Genomic DNA, 21,577 nt, shown 5'->3' with positions numbered 1-21,577 from the left:
GTGGGCGCCCTGCCCCGCGACGGGGCGGCTCTGGGTGTCACCCCCCTCATGGTGTCACCCGGGTGCGGTCCCACCCCGCTAGTGATGCCACTGTCTCTAAAGGCTCCTTCAGCCACAGCAGCTCTTGAACCCTTGCCCCAGGGAGACCTCTGTATGCAGGCCTCCACCTAAAGGAGCTATAGAGGTGCTGTGTAAGTTAGAGGGGGAGGGGAGAAGACATGGGGCTGGTATCCCCATGTCTACCATCATTGACCCAGGGCCAAAATCAACTAATATTCTTAGATCCTGAGCATAAATAATTGGATACTTTCATCGGCTCTATAAATTGAGCATGGTACTGCACAAATTTAGAAACATGCTGCCCACAATTATCAATAATCCCATTGCTCAGTGAATAGTCCATAGAACATTATTTTCGACAATGTATGTAGTGGAAGTTGCACGCACTTGGAAACACTGAACAAGTTTGTCAGCTGGGCATACGATGAAGCATGGATATATAGTAAAGTTCATGCTGAGGTCACTAGTTTAAACTCATCCCAACAAAATCAACTCAGTACCATACTCCTTCAGTTATGTATGTGAAATCAGCTGGTGGTCTCAGTCTATCGGCAGGAGTCTTCTGATGCCTGTAGTAGAGAAACACTATTTCTGTTAATTGCAGCAGAAGGTGTTAAGAGAAAAAATGGGGGGAAAAGAAGATAAATTTAAAAAACATTCCTGGACTCTAACAAGCAGACCTTCCTGAGGGGGAAAACTGAATAAACCATATCCTGGTCAGTTTGCAGAAATCTGGTCATCTGATTATCAGATATCGATAATTTTTTTCATTCTTACGTTCGCATAAATGGAGAAAAGCTTTCCTCATTTACAGAACTCTTGGGGGGTATTCACACATTACTCTGTACCCATGTACAAGCCCTCTGTACCTGGACTCAGTTGCTCTTGAGAAAGAGTCTACACATGGTGATTTTCAAATCACCACGTGTACCGTCCCCTAAAGAAAGAGGTCTTTTGTTCATGTGTTGACTCTCCCTGCATGCTGTCCACATGGAGCTGATCATGAGCAATTAGTTTTCCTCCCCGGGGAGAGCCTGAGGCTTCCTTTCAGCAGCAGCAGCAGCAGCCGCAGCAGCCAATCAGAAATGAACTCAAGGAAATGTCAATTGCTAGAGTCAGGGAGCAGGAAAGAGGAATAAGGCTAAAATGAAGGCAAGGGCAAGAAAGAGGGAAGGGAGACCAGCCTGAAGCAGAGCTTCTGCGTGCTGGCAATGAATGAGCTTGAGGGAAGGAAGGAGGCAAAAAATGGGGGAGGGGGAGACTTTGGAGGACTCACACTGCAATTTTTAAAAAAGTCTGCTCAGATGTAAGTCCCATTGAGTTCAATGGGGCTTACTACCAGGAGTAGAAACATGAGCGACTCTGTCAGGGAAGCTAGGGCTAGGAATTGACTGTTTAAATTGTTAAGTCTAAAAAATTATGTTTGTTTTACAAACTTAAATGGAGTTCAAGCCTCTTGTGGTCTCCAACAAGGGAAAACTGCTGTTCTGAGAGAAGGCAAAAGGAGGCAGGGAAGCAGAAACCTAGTGAGGGGAGATAACGGAGGGGGGAACACCTTCTGAAGGCTCACACTGTAATTCTAAAAATGTCTATTCAGAAGTAAGTCCCACTTCCTTCCATGGGGCTTACTCACAGGTAAGGGGAGTTAGGATTGCCTTAAAAAAGAGTGCTTCCTGTCAGGGAAGCTAGAGTTAGGCATGGACTGTCTAAATTGTTAGTTTTTAAAAAAAAAAGTTTGGTTTACATTCACAATGCAATCCTAACCATGCCTACTCTAAAGTAAATCACATTCTGTTGAATGGGACTTACTCCCAGGTAAGAAGAATTAGGATTCCAGCCCCATAGAAGAAAAGTTGGGGGGACAGAGAAAGAGAGGGGAGAGTTTGTCTATGCTCATAGTACAATCCTAACTATGTTTACTCAGAAGTAAGTCCCACTGAGCTCAATGGGACTTACTCCCAGGTACATGGGGTTGGGATAGGATTGCAGCATCACTTTGAAGAGAATGTAGGAAGTGGTTAAAGGACAGCAGAGAGATAATGAAGAGAGAAAAGCTGGGGGAGAGACCCTAAGACTCTGAAGCAGAGCTAGTGTGGCCCCTGTGGGCTCAGACAAGTGAAAATTGCTATATTGAGAGAAGCTGGAATGATGTACCAGTAGTCTAGTAAGAGGATGGGGAGAAAGACTAGCATCTGAAGTCACAGTGCAATCCTAATCATGTCTACTCAGAAGTAAGTTCCACTGAATTTAATGGGGCTTACTCTTGAAGTGAAACTGAACATAGAATTGCAACTTTTAACATCTAAATTCAATTATTTCCTTTAAATACTATGTGATTTACCAATAAATATTAGAATGTCTATTTAATCTATACACAGAACATATCATACTGAAAGCGGGGTTGGACCAAGATGAAGGAGGTGTGAAAATTGGAGGGAGAAATAGCAATAGTTTAAGATATGCAGACAATACCATACTCTTAGCAGAAACCAGTAATGATCTGAAACGAATGCTGATAAAAGTTAGAGGAAAGCACAAAAGCAGGACTATAGCTGAACAACAAAAAGACTAAAGTAATGTCAACAGAAGATTTATGCAACTTTAAAGTTGACAATGGGGACATTGAACTTGTCAAGGATTATCAATACCTTGGCATAGTCATTAACCAAAATGGGAACAATAGTCAAGAAATCAAAAGAAGGCTAGGACTGGGGAGGGCAGCTGTGAGAGAACTAGAAAAGATCCTCAAATGCAAAGATGTATCACTGAACACTAAAGTCAGGATCATTCAGACCATGGTATTCCCAATCTCTATGTATGGATGTAAAAGTTGGACAGTGAAAAAAGGGGCTAAGAGAAAAATCAACTCATTTGAAATGTGGTGTTGGAGGAGAGCTTTGCGGTTACCATGGACTGCGAAAAAGACAAAAAATTGGGTGTTAGAACAAATTAAACCAGAACTACCATTAGAAGCTAAAATGATGAAACTGAGGTTATCATACTTTGGACACATAATGAGAAGACTGATTCACTAGAAAAGACAATAATGCTTGGAAAACCAGGAGGGAGTAGAAAAAGAGGAAGGCCAAACAAGAGATGGATTGATTCCATAAAGGAAGCCACAGACCTGAACTTACAAGATCTGAATAGGGTGGTTCACAACAAATGCTGTTGGAGATTGCTGATTCATAGGGTCACCATAAGTCATAGTCAACTTGAAGGTACATAACAACAACAATTAGAATGTCTATAATAAGTCCATTAAATGTTCAATGTGTCATCATTCAGCTCTTGTTGTTGTTTGCTATGCAGTAGCACAGCTACTCTTCAGGATAGTGCCACAAATAGATTCCAAAAAATCTGCATTAAACGTTCTCCAAACCACTGTGGCATTAGATGGCAAGGTTGGGGTACTTTGGTGGAAGGCAGCAGCCACCTGCAGGTGTGTGCCCACATGCTGCAAGATGGTAGTGCCACCAACCCTCAACTTGCAGGCACCTTGCCCCATCCCCATTCAGTGAGTGGCCCATCACCGGGAGGGCACTGCTGTTACAGAGTCTGGGATCTACCCTGTGCTTTACTAGAACCTCAAGAGCCACCAATTACAGCCAGCTGCACAAGACATACGCCTAGTATGAAAGAACATGGTTGAGAAGTTGCTGAGCACAGGGTTATCAGAAATGAGATCAGCTCACAGCCTTTCCACACATAGATCTATTCCTAGTTTCCACAAGCACTCTTAATTTCAGTTGCCAAGTTTCTGGACAGGTGTGTCCTTATGTTGCTATTAAACAATTGGAAGCCAGAAGCTCTTGCCAATTGACTACAAATCCTCCAGGGATCTACCAATACATTACAATCTACCTTCTAGCCACCCCTGCACTAAATCATTTGTATGGACACAAGCTTACCTTACAAGGTTGTTGTAGCATGGTTCAAAGGATAGCTTACAAGAATGAAACTATAATGGCAGAGGTAAGACTTCAAGACATTGTCAAAGAAAGCATTCTCAAAAAACCAGTGTCACCTTTGTACTGTGTACCCAGAAGCTGAGAAGAAAACAATTGTCGATTTGTTCATCTCTGTGCAGCTCTCACCTTCTGCATCAAATGTCATACATCAAAATTAGACACACCTGATGGTCAAACACATGATAATGGCTGCCTCCATTATAAACTGCTACTGCAGCTGCATCACATGGTTTTATAGTAACACAAACCTGCCTTGTAGGTTGTAATACTCTAGATCAGGATGGTTAGACTTCAGCTTTTTGCTATATAATAATAATAATAATAATAATAATAATAATAATATTACAAAACCCAAGATCCACCAACCAGAGCAAGCCACAAAATATATACAATGAGAATTAAATAATTCTTAGCCCGGGGATTTGTTTTTAAGAATAAAAGGCAATGAAAAATGCAATATTTTAATAGCTATAATAATGATGGTTACAGAAGTTGATATTTTCTTTTTAAAAGTTGGTGTTTTAATTTTAAAGCTTAAGAATCTGCAGGAAAAATGAAAAGAGTAAAACTACATTCCCCTTTCTGACAAAACTCTATTGAATGTAAGTCTTGACAGGAAACAGTTTCAGGAAGTATAACAGACCCAGCATGCCTTGTCGCCAGTAAAAGGGGTTTGTTTCAGTGGGCATTTAATGTCACTGAAGCCATTTTTCTGGCAGTAAATGTGTATATAACAGAGATTGTACACTCTCCATTATATACATATTTATATGTGTATGTTACATGTGAATATCTATGAGTGTACAGCTCAACTACTTGTGTATCCAGGTACACAGAGTGTACACTCGTTGAATGTTTATGTGTGAACAGGACCCTTAGGGTACAGGTACATGCGATGATTTTTCAAATCACCATGTGTAGACTCTTTCTCAAGAGCAGCTGTACTCAGGTACAGGGGGCTTGTACCCAGGTACAGAGTAATGTGTGAATACCCCTTTGATGAGACAGAATCGGGGGGAAGAGTTCTGTGAAAGTCTGTTTGTATACTTCTATATCTGTTTATTTTGCTTCTTTTTATCTGCTTTTTAACTCTTATTCTTTGGGGCCATTTGTTAGGACTCAAGCTGAGATCACAAAGGCTCCTGAACCTGAAGTATGGCAAGCAAGAACACAACTCACCTGCCATTCAGTGGATCTTACAAATGAAAGGAACTGCAGATTGACCAGCAGGAGTTATAGTTACCTATTAAATTATAACAAAGTATGACCCATATAAAAACTTCCAGGTTATACCTGATTTAGGCAGCAAACCTAACCATGTCTACTCAGAAGTAAGTTCCATTGAATCCAAAGGAAAAGATCAATGCAATTGATAAACCTCTGAGTAAATATGCCTCCATATTGAGACTTGGGGCTTTGATTCAGTAACACTTCTGCAACCAGGGGCATATGCCACCCTGAGCTCCTACTGGGAGAAAGAGCAGGGTATAAATCTAAACAAACAAACAAACAAACATACCAACATCCCTTGTCTCAAGGAAGCGAAAGCTTCAAAGAATGCCAGCAGTTTAGTTTAGCATGAATGACTTTTAAGCACAAATCTTGCTTGGCTGACTATAATCTGATTGCTTTTCCACAAGGCTGCCCTGGGCTCCTACTGGGTGGAAGGGCAGGATATAAATCAAATAAATAAATAAATAACACAGCTTCCCAGTATAGTATTTCCTACAAATTTTTATTTTTTAAAACAGAGAGTGAAATACAGCTGCGAAACTATATCTTCATGATATTTTTTCCATTCTAAAATTTCAAGATTCATTTAGCTGCCCCCCTCAAAAAGTATACTGGTTGTACCTGTTGCTCTTTTTCAATATATTCAAAGAGAAATATCTTCAAATATATTAAAAATGAGCACATGCAAGTCCGTGGTATTTTCTCCCAAGTAAATGTGTGTACACGACAATATGACCTTAGGGATTTTTTGTGCTTCTAAAAGTAAAATCCTATCCATCCCTACCCAGAAGGTCTCACTGAGTTCAGTAATGCTTATGCATAGGCAAGTGAATATAGTATTGTATAGGTGTAACTTTTTAATCACCAATTTGGCTTTTTGCCCAGTACCGTTTTTGTAATTGTGATTGTGTTTGTTTCTCTTTATGTTGCAAAGGAAAAGGGGGTGAAAATATCTGACTTATTGAGAGAAGAGCTACAGAAAATGGTAACCTACATTGTGCATTACTTAAGCAACACAGGCAGAAATTACAATGGATTATTTTTATTGCCCCTACACTACTAGGGAGTCACAGGAACAGAGGAAGCTGCCTCATTCCGAGTCAGATCATTGGTCCATCTAGCTCTTTGTCTACTCTACCCGGACTGGCAGGGCTCTCCAGGGTTTCATGCACACGTCTTCTCCAGCCCATCCTGGAGACACCAGGGATGGAACCTGGAATCTTTGGCATGCTCTACCACTGAGTTCAGCCCTTCCACAAACACTGGTTATAGTCTCTTCCTTGGCAAAAAAACCCTACTTGGACAAGGCTCTGGAAACTTTGTTTTTATCTGTTTCCCATCCAGGAGACAGAAGAAACTACAAATCTCATGCTCAGTCTAGAGGAACAACCAGCAGAGGGGAGAAGGGACAGGGAGGACTGGCTACCAGTGCAGAAATCCCCATTTTTTAGCTGAACCACAGTTTAAAGGATCCTGGGCTTTTTGAACAGCACTTTGGCAGCATTCCTCACATTAACATCTGCAATGAAAGAAAAAGAGGAAAAGACTCTCTGCCTTGTACATGTGCATACCCATTTGACAGCAAGCTGAATATCAAACAGAACATCTAGCTGCACTCAGCAATCATAGTGACTCCCAGCATAAAAAACAGTGTTATAATAACTAGAAAATGTTTCTCTGAAGGTTACAAAAAGATGGGGGGGAGAGAGAGTGGAGGGTTGTAAAAAGAAATTTCCTCCACAACTAGGAACAATAGGAAATCTTCATGTTAAGTTGTTGATTGCGGAAACAGAATAGGGTTGGTTAAGAATAGCAAGCAAGTAGGAGTAGCTGAAGCTGAAAGTTGCATCGCTCTCTGAAGGAGGACTCCTTGTTGTCAATTGTGGGGGGAAAGTCAAGTGATCAAGACAGCACAGCTGGTGATGTCAGCAGAATCCAAAGGCATACCTTCTTACTTGCAATTAGTTATGTGTGGTTTGGTGCAGCCCATCATGGCTAGATTTACACTGCATTCTTCATCAAACAAATAATGCCAGGGAGTTTAAATATCCACATTGTGACAATTACACCACTCAGCAGAATATCTAAGTAGCTTAAAACAGAAATGCCAGAATCCTAACTTTAAAGCTGCATGCACACACACACACCCCTTGGAATATTGGCTAAAGATCATTTGTAGCAACCCACATCTTGTTTAGCTAGCAGGGCAGGGTGGGGGAGAGAAGCAAGGGTGCTCTATGGCACTTGATGTAGCAGCTTTCCATTTGAACAGGAACAGACTAATTTTAACATAGAAAAAAGGGAAGCTGCTTCAACTTCATTTTGACTGCAAACTAAAAAAAGAAAGAAAAAGTGAAAAAGCAGTGTCTGGGTGGTTGGCACGGTCATGATGACTTATTTTTTATTCTGTCAGGGTCATTGGCTAGAAGCTTTCTGCAACCGCACGCTTCTGATCACATCCAGATTGCCCTCTGGGGGTTTTATTCTGAAATGCTGTTGCCTTCATTTCTTTTTCTTATTCCCCCCTCCTCTTTCTGTTCCCACATGTTCTAATTTGTCATCTTTGCCTGCTGGCAAATAAATAAGAAAGTATTTGGAATTCTATTACGTCTGAAGACTACAGATATTTGGAGGAGATAAAGCCTCATAATTAATAATTACTTTTTCAGGGCCTTTGAGCTATAAAAGTGGGATTTTACTAACTGTGTGTTAATGAAGGACTGACCCTCAACAGTGTCAGAAGCTGCCCCCACGCCATGATTCCCCACACCCACATCTAATGCAATTTGACAATGACAGATGCCCCCAGAAATCTCCCTGCCTGATTGTCAGCCTATGGGTGGCAAGGAATGCATGTGGATATGGTAATAGAGGGATTGCTAACCTGTGGCCCTCCAGATGTTGTTGGATTCCAACTAGCCAGCAAGGCCATTGCTGAACTTTAGTCCAACATTTGGAGAACCAAGGTTTAGCCACCCCTGACATAACATGTAGGCTAGCTCAGTCTCTCCAAATTAAGCACCTAGTATATAATAATGGATAACTCTTGCAATGAGAGAGCTGCGCTGGTCAGGCAACCTGAGGCTCCAGTATCGTGGCAGGACCCACCCATACTCATATTGGCTCTGAGCCCCCTGTGCCTGCCAGATGGTTCCAGAAAGCTGTTATTGCCCTAGAACTCCCGACATAGTGTTGCTCCAGGGAACGGTGGGAAGTTTTTAAAAGTGGCTTCCCACCTACCACTGTTGCCAGGTGAACTTGCAGGTGGGGAAGAGACACAGGAGAAAGCCTACCAGACAGCACTTTGCCTAGGGACTTCTCAACCCTGGAGCTAGCTCTGACTGCAGTGTGGCCTCCAAGCTGACTAAGCCCCAGTGACTGCAATGAGATTTACCTCTGAGTAAACACACACAGGGCTGGGCTATGAGTCACAGAATATGAAGTGAGGGGTTAGCATAGAATCCAAGATAACCTGGTACTGGAATGCCTGGCAGACAGCTATCTTGGAAAGGCTCACTGGCCAACTATGGCAAGTAACAGACATAGACAATAATAAGAACATTAAGAAGAGCCTGGTGGATCAGGCCAATGATCCTTCAAGTCCAGCACCCTGTTCTCACAGTGGCCAACCAGATGCCCATAGGAAACCCCAAAGCAGGACCTAAGCGCAACAGCACTCTACTCACTTGTGATTCCCAGCATACTGCCTCTGACAGTGGAGGTAGAAACACAGCCACCCTGGTTACTAGCTATTAATAGCCTTATCCAGTGAAATGATTTCTTATCAAATATGAACTTGGATGCATCTACTACAACTCCACCTTCGACACATAGCATAGCGTGGCAGGACTTGGGATAATGATCCTATTAAATGGGCGTTTTATTACGCAATGCATTGAATTATTTATTAGATTTATATCCAGCTCTTCCTCCCAGAAGGAGCCCAGGGTGGCAAACAAAAGCACTAAAAACACTCTAAGACATCATAAAAACAGACTTTAAAAATATATTAAAACAAAACATCCTTAAAAACATATTAAAACGAAATATCTCTAAAACATCTTTTTAAAAAAAGCTTTAAAAATGTTTTAAAAAGCAATTCCAGCACAGGTGCAGATTGGGATAAGGTCTCTACTTAAAAGGCTTGTTGAAAGAGGAGGTCTTCAGTAGGCGCTGAAAAGATAACAGAGACGGCGCCTGTCTCATATTTAAGGGGAGGGAATTCTAAAGGGTAGATGCCTTTTATACTGGGCACTGTTATCTGTTATGCCATAAGATTGGAGCAGGCAGCAAGATAATTAAATCTAGCCAGTTGACTTGCACTACCTAGCTGCCCTTTAAGGTATCCAGGACTCACTTTTCAGCACTCTACCCTGTTTATGTAGGGACCATTATACCCAATCTGGTGCCCTCCAGATGTTCTTGGACGACGATAGCCAACATGGCGTAGCATTTAAAGTGTTGGACTTAGGAGATCAGGGTTCAAATCCCCACTCAGCCATGAAGCTCACTAGGTAACCTTGGGCCAGTCACTGTCTCTCAGCCTATCTTACTTCACAGGGTAGTTGTAAAAACAAAATTAGGAGGGGGAGAACCATGTTAGTACACCACCTTGAACCCCTTGGAGGAAAGACACACTATAAATGTAATAAATCAATAATACATCTCCCGTCAGCGTCAGCCAACATGGCCAGTACTCAGGGATGATGGGAGCTGGAGTCCAGCAATTCCTGGAGGGTATCACATTGACTATCCATGATATGGAAAATGGACCATTTTATAAAATTACCATCCGCAGGGTGGATGGATCTAATGCTCAACTTAAGTGCAACTCTCAATAAAGCTATATGTAGATCTGGACAACTGACAAAGGTTTTCCTTAGTGTTCCTGACACAGCTAATGCCATTTTAAATGTCATTCCATCACCCTGATATTTCATCTCCCTTCTCACCACCTAGAAATCTGCAGAGATGGTAGCTGTGGGGATTTGTCACTTACACCTCATGCGGAATTTCAAAGATCTGAGTTGAGTCATCCACACTGCGGTGACTCACTGATGCCACTTATGTACACCCCTTTCCATTTTAAATTCAGCACAGTAGTCACGTATAAAACCACTCGACTGACAGCTAGTAGCTACTTCTTCACTTCTGGTTCACACTTAGCATCTTATCACTGTACTTGGAAAGTTTTCTCCGCCTGGCCAATGTAGATTTTTCCTCCCCCAATAACCATTGGGCTATGTGCATAGCTACTCTCAGCTCAAAAGCTGCATCTCATGTTACTGTTTTCAAGCCACAGTCAGGTCCCTGCCATTGTCCCTTGACTAGGTTTGCCATTACATTTAATGAAAGATTTCAACATATTGGAAAGGATCCGGAAGACAGCTGCAAAGATGAAGAGATTTACAATGTATGACAAAAGATGAAGGGGAAAAAAAGCTGAAATGTCAGGATGGATGGATCAATTTGGTCCCTGTTAAATTTTGTGTGTGTTCATTTAAGTCTGTCCCATCCTGTTTAAAAACAACTGCACAAAAATATTTTAAATATGTAGAATGTATCCAATGAAGCCTTCCCATTAGTGCAAGAACATTCACCTGAGCAATGGGACTTCCTCTTCTCTCCCAATGCTCCACCCACCATGCAATCTGTTCAGGGGTTCCTCCCAATCCTCTGGATGCATGGAAAGAGAGACAGGAAGAACCATTGTGAAGGCAGAAGTTGTTAAGCTAACAAGATTACTTGGTTGGACCTGTACAATCCATATTGTATCTCAATGTACACATTTCTACATTTCTTATCCCTTATATACCCAGTCGATCACTGCGTTCTGCAGGTGAGGGCCTCCTGCAGATACCATCTTATCAGGAGGTCTGTTCCACACAACACAGAAAGCGGAGCTTTAGTGTAGTGGCACCGACCCTTTGGAATTTCCTCCCCTTAAATATTAGACAGGCGCCATCTCTGTTATCTGTTTGGCACCTACTGAAGATTTTCCTCTTTCAACAAGCCTTTTAAGTAGAGACCTTATCCCAGTCTGCGTCTGTGTTGGAATTGCTTTTTAATATGTTTTTAAACCTTTTTTTTAAAGATGTTTTAAAGAGTTTTAAAAAATATATTTTAAAATATTTTATTTTAATGTATTTAAAGTCTGTTTTTATAATGTTTTTAGTGCTTTTTTTTGCCACCCTGGGTTCCTGCTGAGAGAATAGCGGGATATAAATCAAATAATAAATAAATACATTTCTAAACCTATGGTATCTTAAAATTTACATTCTAATATATTGTGGTATGCTTTTTGAGCAGAGAACTATTACAAAATTCAAAAGTGCAAAATCTGAAAAACTATTACATTCCACAATCCTCCCATTAGTCCATGAGATGCAGATCAGTTTGCATCAGAATTCACAGAAATTAAATTCCTCAAGCATCTCTACTTTAAAAAAAAAAAAGGACCTGGTCATGGTAATGTTGCAGGTGAGAAAAAAGAAATATTAGATGGGCATGACAGCAGGTTTTGAAAAGGGTGTCAGCAATTATTTATGCACACATGTAGCACTATTAATGCTCCTTTACAGCATAGACAACAACAGCAACAATTAAGTTCCTATTCTGAGTTTAATGATGAACAGAGATCGGAGGGATGGAGGAAAAGAAAAAATGGAAAGATGCAAATAAAGAGAAGCATGCTAAGGCACAGGCAAGAGGCAAAAGTATTAAGTTGCAGCGGCAAAGCAGATTTTAGCTGCAGTAGTGCCCACTCATTCTACAGCGATTCTCAACATCTGTCCTTGAGAAAACCACTTAGCCATAACTAGTAGGCAATGGTCTTCTTTCTAAAAAAATATTCTTTCTAAAAAAAATGGAAGTCTTGTCTGAATGAAGAAAAGAAAAAAGAACACAAACTCTGGCAAAAGAAATGCAAGAAGACAATAAGGGATGCTAAAAAAGAATTTGAGGAGCACATTGCTAAGAACATAAAAACCAACAACAAAAAATTCTATAAATACATTCAAAGCAGGAGACCATCTAGGGAGGCGATTGGACCCTTGGATGATAAGGGAGTCAAAGGTGTACTAAAGAACGATAAGGAGATTGCAGAGAAGCTAAATGAATTCTTTGCATCTGTCTTCACAGTGGAAGATATAGGGCAGATCCCTGAACCTGAACTAACATTTGCAGGAAGGGATTCTGAGGAACTGAGACAAATAGTGGTAACAAGAGAGGAAGTTCTAGGCTTAATGGACAATATAAAAACTGACAAATCACCGGGCCCGGATGGCATCCACCCGAGAGTTCTCAAAGAACTCAAATGTGAAATTGCTGATCTGCTAACTAAAATTTGTAACTTGTCCCTCGGGTCCTCCTCTGTGCCTGAGGACTGGAAAGTGGCAAATGTAACACCAATCTTCAAAAAGGAATCCAGAGGGGATCCCGGAAATTACAGGCCAGTTAGCTTAACTTCTGTCCCTGGAAAACTGGTAGAAAGTATGATTAAAGCTAGATTAACTAAGCACATAGAAGAACAAGCCTTGCTGAAGCAGAGCCAGCATGGCTTCTGCAAGGGAAAGTCCTGTCTCAGTAACCTATTAGAATTCTTTGAGAGTGTCAACAAGCATATAGATAGAGGTGATCCAGTGGACATAGTGTACTTAGACTTTCAAAAAGCGTTTGACAAGGTACCTCACCAAAGACTTCTGAGGAAGCTTAGCAGTCATGGAATAAGAGGAGAGGTCCTCTTGTGGAGAAGGAATTGGTTAAGAAGCAGCAAGCAGAGAGTAGGAATAAACGGACAGTTCTCCCAATGGAGGGCTGTAGAAAGTGGAGTCCCTCAAGGATTGGTATTGGGACCTGTACTTTTCAACTTGTTCATTGACGACCTAGAATTAGGAGTGAGCAGTGAAGTGGCCAAGTTTGCTGATGACACTAAATTGTTCAGGGTTGTTAAAACAAAAAGGGATTGCAAAGAGCTCCAAAAAGACCTCTCCAAACTGAGTGAATGGGCAGAAAAATGGCAAATGAAATTCAATATAAACAAGTGTAAAATTATGCATATTGGAGCAAAAAATCTTAATTTCACATATACGCTCATGGGGTCTGAACTGGCGGTGACCAACCAGGAGAGAGACCTCAGGGTTGTAGTGGACAGCACAATGAAAACGTCGACCCAGTGTGCGGCAGCTGTGAAAAAGGCAAATTGCATGCTAGCGATAATTAGGAAAGGTATTGAAAATAAAACAGCCGATATCATAATGCTGTTGTATAAATCTATGGTGCGGCCGCATTTGGAATACCGTGTACAGTTCTGGTCGCCTCATCTCAAAAAGGATATTATAGAGTTGGAAAAGGTTCAGAAGAGGGCAACCAGAATGATCAAAGGGATGGAGCAACTCCCTTACGAGGAAAGGTTGCAGCATTTGGGGCTTTTTAGTTTAGAGAAAAGGCGGGTCAGAGGAGACATGATAGAAGTGTATAAAATTATGCATGGCATTGAGAAAGTGGATAGAGAAAAGTTCTTCTCCCTCTCTCATAATACTAGAACTCGTGGACATTCAAAGAAGCTGAATGTTGGAAGATTCAGGACAGACAAAAGGAAGTACTTCTTTACTCAGCGCATAGTTCAACTATGGAATTTGCTCCCACAAGATGCAGTAATGGCCACCAACTTGGATGGCTTTAACAGAAGATTAGACAAATTCATGGAGGACAGGGCTATCAATGGCTACTAGCCATGATGGCTGTGCTGTGCCACCCTAGTCAGAGGCAGCATGCTTCTGAAAACCAGTGCCAGAAGCATCAGGAGGGGAGAGTGTTCTTGCACTCGGGTCCTGCTTGCGGGCTTCCCCCAGGCACCTGGTTGGCCACTGTGAGAACAGGATGCTGGACTAGATGGGCCACTGGCCTGATCCAGCAGGCTCTTCTTATGTTCTTATGTTCTTATTTATATCCCACCTTTAAGTAAAATAATCCCAAGCCACAATTCCATAGAAAACAACTCAACCTCCAATAAAAACCCATCCAATAAATCCAACTACAGTAACCAGAAATCATTCAGCTGGTAGCAGAGGCCTGGGACAGCGTGAGTAAATCAATATATTTTAACATCCATGTCTAAAATAATCAGCTACAGCATGATAATAATCACACAGTTTTAATATGAACAATATTAACAAGTTTTAATATGAACAACAATACATAGTATTTAAATAGCACTTTCAGGTGTTTAAAGCACTCCACGTGCATCATCTAGCTGTAATTATCACAAGGGCTCTTGATGCTGTAGCCTCTTTTAGGGAGTGGTTGTTCCACTGCTGTTATACTGATGTGTTTTTTAAACTTTTTATTTTGTTTTAGTTTTATTATCCCCCATACTTGCAGACAGGGTGACTGAGGTTGACAGAGTCGGTTGCCTAAGACCATTAGTTATTTCATGGCAAAGACAAGGTTCAAACCAGGGACTTCCCGATTCTTAGTTCATTCTCTTAGCCACTATGCTACACCAGAAAGAAGAAAAAAAGTTATGTGCAGTACAAGCCTCTGCACAATCACTCAGACAAGAGTGTTACTGAATCAGTTGCCCAGTTTCTAGTGGTAGCCCAGAATATACGTAAAAATAGTACTTAATAACTTTTAAGTTCATTTTGCTGATGATTTTGTAATATTTGTTTTTAAACTGTTGTTCTAATCAATTGTATATTGGGTCTATGACCGTATAATAAAATTTGATTGATTGATTGACAATCACTCAGAGATAAGTCCCACTACATTCAGAGAGTTCACTCCCAGGAAGAGTGCAAAGGGTTGCAGCCTAAAACTGATATTCCATAGCTGATATTTGGATAAGTAGCCAAATTTATGTCAGTGCTCAGCTTGAGTGGATTACAACTGTGATTGCTGATGGCCAAGTGCAGAGCTGAATTTTATCATGGTCATTATATTGGTGGGAAACACTGTGAGAGCCATAGAGCTGAAGAAGAAGAAACCCAGACTGATATAAGCTATTCTCATGGCTGTCTAAATGAGAAACATCTCCCAAACAAGCAGACTTGCACTGACATTGCATCCCACAGAAGGCGAGTTGCCATGCTGTCACAGGAATTCAGAAGAGACAAGAGCAAAATTCAAGAGCATCTTGTATGTTGGCATTTTGATTTTAACGGCAGTGATATGACCCCTATGGTGTCACTAGGTCATTTCTTCAATCCTTCATTTATCTATTAGGGGTTGTATTCAGCTAAGGCCTGCTCAGAGTAAAGGTAAAGGTAAAGATGTCCCCGCACTTATAGTGCAAATCGTTTCCGACTCTTAGGGTGACGTCTTGCGTTGTTTACAAGGCAGACCATATATATGGGGTGGGATTGCCAGTTCCGTCCCCGGCCTTTCTTTACCCCCCAGCATATGCCGGGTACTCATTTTACCGACCACGGATGGATGGAAGGCTGAGTGGACCTCGACCCCTTTTACCGGAGATTTAACTTTCTCCTTCCGTTGGAATCGAACTCCGGCCATGAGCAGAGCTTTGGCTGCATTACCACCGATTACCACTCTGTGCCACGGAGGATCTACCGCTGCTCAGAGTAGACTCACGGAAATGAACCTATGTGAGTCATGGCCATTAACTTCAATGAGTCTACTCTGAATAGGATTAGCATTGACTTCCATCCTACATTTCTGTACTACCCATATAACTAAAATTTCTGGACAGTTTACAGAGACATTAAAAATTCAAAATCCAATCCAAATTATACACAATAAATATAAGACAGACATTAAAACTAACCATAACAACAAAATCTAAACCTAAAACCAGCATACATACAGCAGCTAAACACACTAAAACTAGCAATGGGGAAGCTTGCTGTAAAAATGGATAAAGGCAGACAGATGTACCCATTATATTTAAGAGGCCTAGGAGAGCAGGAAGGTCTTGGAGCCTAAAAGACAACAATGTAGAGCTGGGCAAGTCTCTCTGGGGAAAGTATTCCATAAACTAGGTGCCACTACCGAAAAGGGCCTGTTGCTGGTAGCCACTCACCAGGGCTGGGATAAGACATTCTGTTGCCCAAGGTGACCAGCAAAGTGTACCCCATTTCACATGCAGAATCCAACTGGACGGGCAGCTGAATCTTATTTTAACACTGGCAATAGGACAATATCCTCCACCATACTTGAGGACAGAAGGCTAGTTTAGCAGGTGCAGAGCAGTGGAATGTTGGCCACACGCTGACATCTGCTACCTCAGGCAGCTGCCTCACTTTATCTAATGGTAGAGATGGCCACTTCATTACCCCTTCCACAAAGCACATTTTATTCACTTTTAAAATATTTGATTTATTTATTTATTTACAAATAAGGCACTGAATGAATGTTCAAGCGACCGTTCATGCTGTTGTTTTAAAAGACAAGCAACGACCAAAAAGTGAAAAGCAAAGGGGGAGGAGCAAGACAGGGTCTGAATCAGTATGTGCCAACTGGCATGTCTGTCAGATTGGTTATGGGGAAAGCTAGGCTTGAGATATGTGAAGAAAAAAAGGAGAAAACCCTGACTTCAAGTTATGTCTCTATACAGCCAAAGATATAACTCTTTTAGTGCTATAGTAGTGATATCAATGCAACCACCTCATAGGATACAAGATTCCCAGGATGCAAGAGTTCTCATGTTTTGTCCTATAAGGGCTCCCTAAATGGTAGGATAAAAGCCTTTGAAATGGAAATGGACTGCGTTCAAGTCGATCCCAACTTATGGTGACCCTATGAATAGGGTTTTCATGGTAAGCGGTATTCAGAGGAGGTTTACCATTGCTTCCCTCTGAGGCTAGTATGGTTGTTGTTTTTAACTTGTAAACTGCTTTGATGCTTTTAATGAAATGAAATGGAAATGGACTGCCTTCAAGTCGATCCTGACATATGACTACCCTTTGAATAGGGTTTTCATGGTAAGCGGTATTCAGAGGGGGTTTACCATTGCCTCCCTCTGAAGCTAGTCCTCCCCAGCTGGCTAGGGGCTGCTCAGCTTGCCACAAGTGCACAAGCCAGCACCCTTCCTGGTCCGCAACTGCCAGCTGGGGGGCAACTGGGCTCCTTGGGACTATGCAGCTTGCCCACGGCTGCACAGGTGGCAGGGCACGTAACCCCTGAGCCACTCACTGTGGGGGTGATCTTTAGCTGGCCTTTGACACCTAGGAGACACGAGCGGGGATTTGAACTCACAGACTCTGGACTCCCAGCCAGGCTCTCCTCCCCACTGTTCTATTCCAGCCTTTAGGAATCTCCAAAATGATGTTGAACACAGAGGCCATTTCTCTCTCAATGCTCACGCTTACACCAAGTCAGGGGTGGGCAACCTTTTTCTCCTGAAGGCACACTCCCTCAGGGTAATCTATCTGAGCCAGAAGGGCTTCTTTTAGTACAACAGATTAACCCAGCAATTGTTCTGGAAAGCAAGTGAAAGTGATTCGTTTTTGGTCTTAGTGTGACATACACACAGCACCTTCAAATTTTTGGAGTTTGCAGAAGTTTAGTCTTGCTCATTTAAAGTGGATTAAATCACTTTGTTGCCCTTAAACAATTGACTTAAAGTTGACTTTAAAAAATCACCCTCCTGACTTTTTGTGGTTTGGAAAGTAACAGGGAAATGTATTGAAAAGTGTGGGATGAATGAATGACCAGCAGCAGTTGATGGGGCAGTAGGACTTAACCTGGCCTCCCATCACCCACATCACTGAGGCATATGGGGGGGAGAGGGAGTTAGTGAGGCTGATGTGGGGCAAACACAGTGGTGGAGCCAATCCAGCACTCCAACCAGTGCATTTGTACCACACTGACCTCACTTCCACCTCATCCTCACACTGTCCCTGCTGGTATGCCACAATGACGCAGGTGATGGAGACCAGAAAAGTGCTGCTCCTGCCTTGCCAACCACTGTTGCAAATGACGAACAGGAAGATGAGTAAGCACCCCCTAAACAAATCAGAGTGAATGCTCATTTTTATATATCTGCCCCCCCCAACATATCAGAATGAATGCTAAATAAAGACAGGACATAATCTAGCCTGTGTGTAAGCTTTGTGCAAGCAAATCAGGATGAATACTGAATAAACAGGTCTTCTGGAGTAGAAACCTACCATTTTTTTTCAAACAAAACTTTCTTTTCCCTACACCATACAATCAGGATTTTTAAAATAAAAAATCCAAACATACATTTATTTGTATTATTACTATAATACTACTGTTAATAATAATAATTTAATATACCCCAATTTTCCTCTTTCAAGAACCCCTCTGATTATTCTGAAAGTCCGGACAGAAAGGGATTTTTTTTAAAAAAGGCTACAGGGAGGGAGAGGAAAAAGTAAATAGGAAGGAACTCCAACGTATGGAAAAATGGGGCAGCTTCAGGCAATGTTGGGTATAGCATAAAATGAGGTGCAGCCTCTGGGTGGCAGGTTGTCCATCTGTGTCTTATGACTATACTATTTATTATTTCTAAAAACATTTGCACCCTACATTTCCATTCAAAAGAAATGCAGAAACATCTACAACTCATTAGTAAAAACTGCAGAGTAAAAGAGGTTTACAGCAGGTAAAAGACACATAAATAAAGTGGATCAGTAAAAGAAAAAATCAGCTCAGTAGGCCAAAAGGCTGCCAAAAATGTAGACAAAGTAAAATATGAGAAAGGAAGCAGGCTGTTTGAGCCCACAGGCACTATGGAGAAAAAACAAAAAGACCTGCAAAAATTATGGAATTGCCCTATGCCTGCCCTCCACAGTCCTCATAAATTAATATAATTAGAAAATTACAATGCCCATGTATCATTCATTTAAAAAAAACCTGAACCAAGTTCAGTATATAAGGAGCAATTAATGCACTCAATCATTTGCAGCTGCTTCACATTTTGTACACAGTGGATTTAAAGGAACACACTCCTTAGTACTTACTGCATCCTCCAATTCCAGCCTCCCCATATATATTGCATGGAAAAGGAAGATTCAGGTTGTAGTTATGGAAAGGAAATTTACTAATAAAATTCAAATACCATTTTGAGTATTAAACAGATGAGGGAGGAAAGACAATTGGGGGGGCAGGGAGAGACGCTGGGAAGGAAGGGGTCCCCTCAGAGGGTGTGAAAAAAGATTGAAGGAGTCCAACATCTATGCAAAGTTATCTGTTAAGCATGTCTAATGACACGGTGAAGACTGCAAATAGGATCAGTACATAGGTCATGATTTCCCAAAGGCTTTATTGGATTTCTTCTTCCCAGAATCAAGCTCCATGCAAAGAGAAATCTTAATCTTCCTGTTGACAGCGCACTTTTTGTGTGAATGTGTGTGGATATCTTAGAAATGGAACTGATTGAAGCAGGAACCTCACTATATGGAGCCTGAGCTTATGCATGTTTTACTCAGAAGTATACACAGGATTGTAGTCTCAAGATTTCAAAATCACAATATGAGGCTAAGAAAGGAATTCAGAATGCTGCTACAAACACGTTTCTTATCATTAGGGTTCTTGATCTTATGATGCAGGCATTGCCAGTCTTTTGGGGCCAGTGGCTACAGCTGAACCTTTGAGACAGTGTCATGGATGCCTGTCACATGGCATGTGCGGCATCAAAATAGCAGTCACATGTAAAAGAACAGAAGAAACAGGACCACAGAATGGCATGGCTATGCCTCCCCATCAGCCAACTCTATCAATGAGGAATCATCACCTACATTCACTTCCAGTGTGCTTGCTCACACAGAGAAGCTCTTTGCACCCCTTCCTTGTTCAGAATGGGAGGGTGGGTGCCCAATCTTGGTATTCAATGAAATGTGGGTGTGTTTAAGGGTACATGTTCAATACAGGAGAGGATGAGCCAGTGCAAACAGGAACTGAGGGGGGCTGCTTTCACACATGGGCTTATGGTGTCAGTTTGGCAGATTAAAATGGTAGCGCTTCTGTCCCAATTTCTAAAATTCCTTTCACGGTGCAGTACCTGTTGCATTAAGGAACCGTGGCTTTTTCGGCTGATGTACCAGCATTTTGCACAAACGTCTTTCACGCTGCTGCAACAACGTCTTGTTGTTGTCCCTCCCCTGTTATACACATATGCACTGTCATTCCCCCATAATTCAATGCGTTAGTGTCTGGACACAGGAGTGTGTGAGAAAAGAAGGAAGGGGAAGCTACTGCCTTAACAGCAGGAATGCACTGCATGCCTGGATGCCTGTCTCCCTAGCACAGAGAATGAAAGAAGGATAGGCTAGCACAATTTTCCTGCAATCTTCCGGATTTCCAAGCTTGCAAACTGATTGCTTTTTTAATCATTTATAACGGAAATGAGCGCTAAACTTCCACTATATTCCACTAGCTTTCTGGAACTAGCTGTTATGTCGTGTGAAAGATCAAATAAAATGTGCAAATTACCAAGTAAGAAATCATCAGAACAGCAGAAAAAAGTGCGGTGTGAAAGCAGCCTAGGAAGAGCAAACAGTCTCTGGTGCATTATGAAATTATGAGGGGAAATTTATTGAGACCTCTCATGAGCACCATAGGAGGTACTGGAGGGCGCCCTGGTACCTGTAGGTGCCATGTTGGTAACCCCTGATGGTTGGCTTGAAATGGAATGATCTTTTTTCTCTTTCTGTTTTATTATTTTAATGTAGTTAAGGTGTTGGACTACGACCCGGGAGACTACGGTTCGAGTCCCCACACAGCCATGAAACTCACTGGGTGACCTTGGGCCAGTCACTGACTCTCAGCCTCATGAAAACCCTATTCATAGGGTCGCCATAAGTTGGAATCGACTTGAAGGCAGTACATTATTTTAAACATAAAATCTTAATGTTTTTGTTTTCAAATGCTTTATTATATTTTGTGCACTGCTTTGGAAAGATATATCTGTTTCAAAAGGTGGCTTATTAGTCTCTCCAAGTTAATTAGTTAATTATTATATTATTACTTTTTGCAGACAAGTAGGCCTGGTTCTGTGACGGGAGCTTCCTCTTCATCCCCATGGTATATTTCTATTTGAGATAGTCTTGGATGCTTTCCATTGATGGCGACCACTCCACTCCTTTCATTCCTTTAATTAGGACTGTGTGCCATATCCACACAAACTGCATGCAAATTATGTGCAATGAACATGTGCCAATTATTTGCAAGCAAGTCCATAGCTACATCACATATGGGGCTTCTCTCATTGCTATACATTTGAGGAAAGGTAGCTGAATGTATGAACTGACTCCACTGAAAAGCATTGTGTGGCAGGTGACTGTAGCTTTTCAGTTCACACATTCAGCTGCCTTTCATCAACTGAAATACAA

At 41.6% G+C, this 21,577-nt stretch overlaps 1 protein-coding gene across 3 annotated transcripts in view; it reads right to left on the bottom strand.

Moving 5' to 3' along the window:
• PHACTR1 (phosphatase and actin regulator 1) overlaps positions 1–21,577 on the bottom strand; it is a 394,372-nt gene that overhangs the window by 345,905 nt on the left and 26,890 nt on the right. The window contains exon 1 of one of the 3 annotated variants that reach the window (XM_061592119.1): positions 930–1,010. The exons of the other annotated variants lie outside the window; for them this stretch is intronic. The gene's annotated coding sequence lies outside the window, so the exon portion shown is untranslated. Of the gene's footprint in view, positions 1–929; positions 1,011–21,577 lie in introns of those variants that run through there. 3 annotated transcript variants of the gene reach the window in all.

This window comes from Rhineura floridana, chromosome 1 (genome assembly GCF_030035675.1).
Source record: "Rhineura floridana isolate rRhiFlo1 chromosome 1, rRhiFlo1.hap2, whole genome shotgun sequence".
Classification (NCBI taxonomy): Eukaryota; Metazoa; Chordata; class Lepidosauria; order Squamata; family Rhineuridae; genus Rhineura; species Rhineura floridana.
The sequence above is the reverse complement of the archived record's forward strand: the minus strand, read 5'-3'. Positions and strand labels throughout refer to the sequence as shown.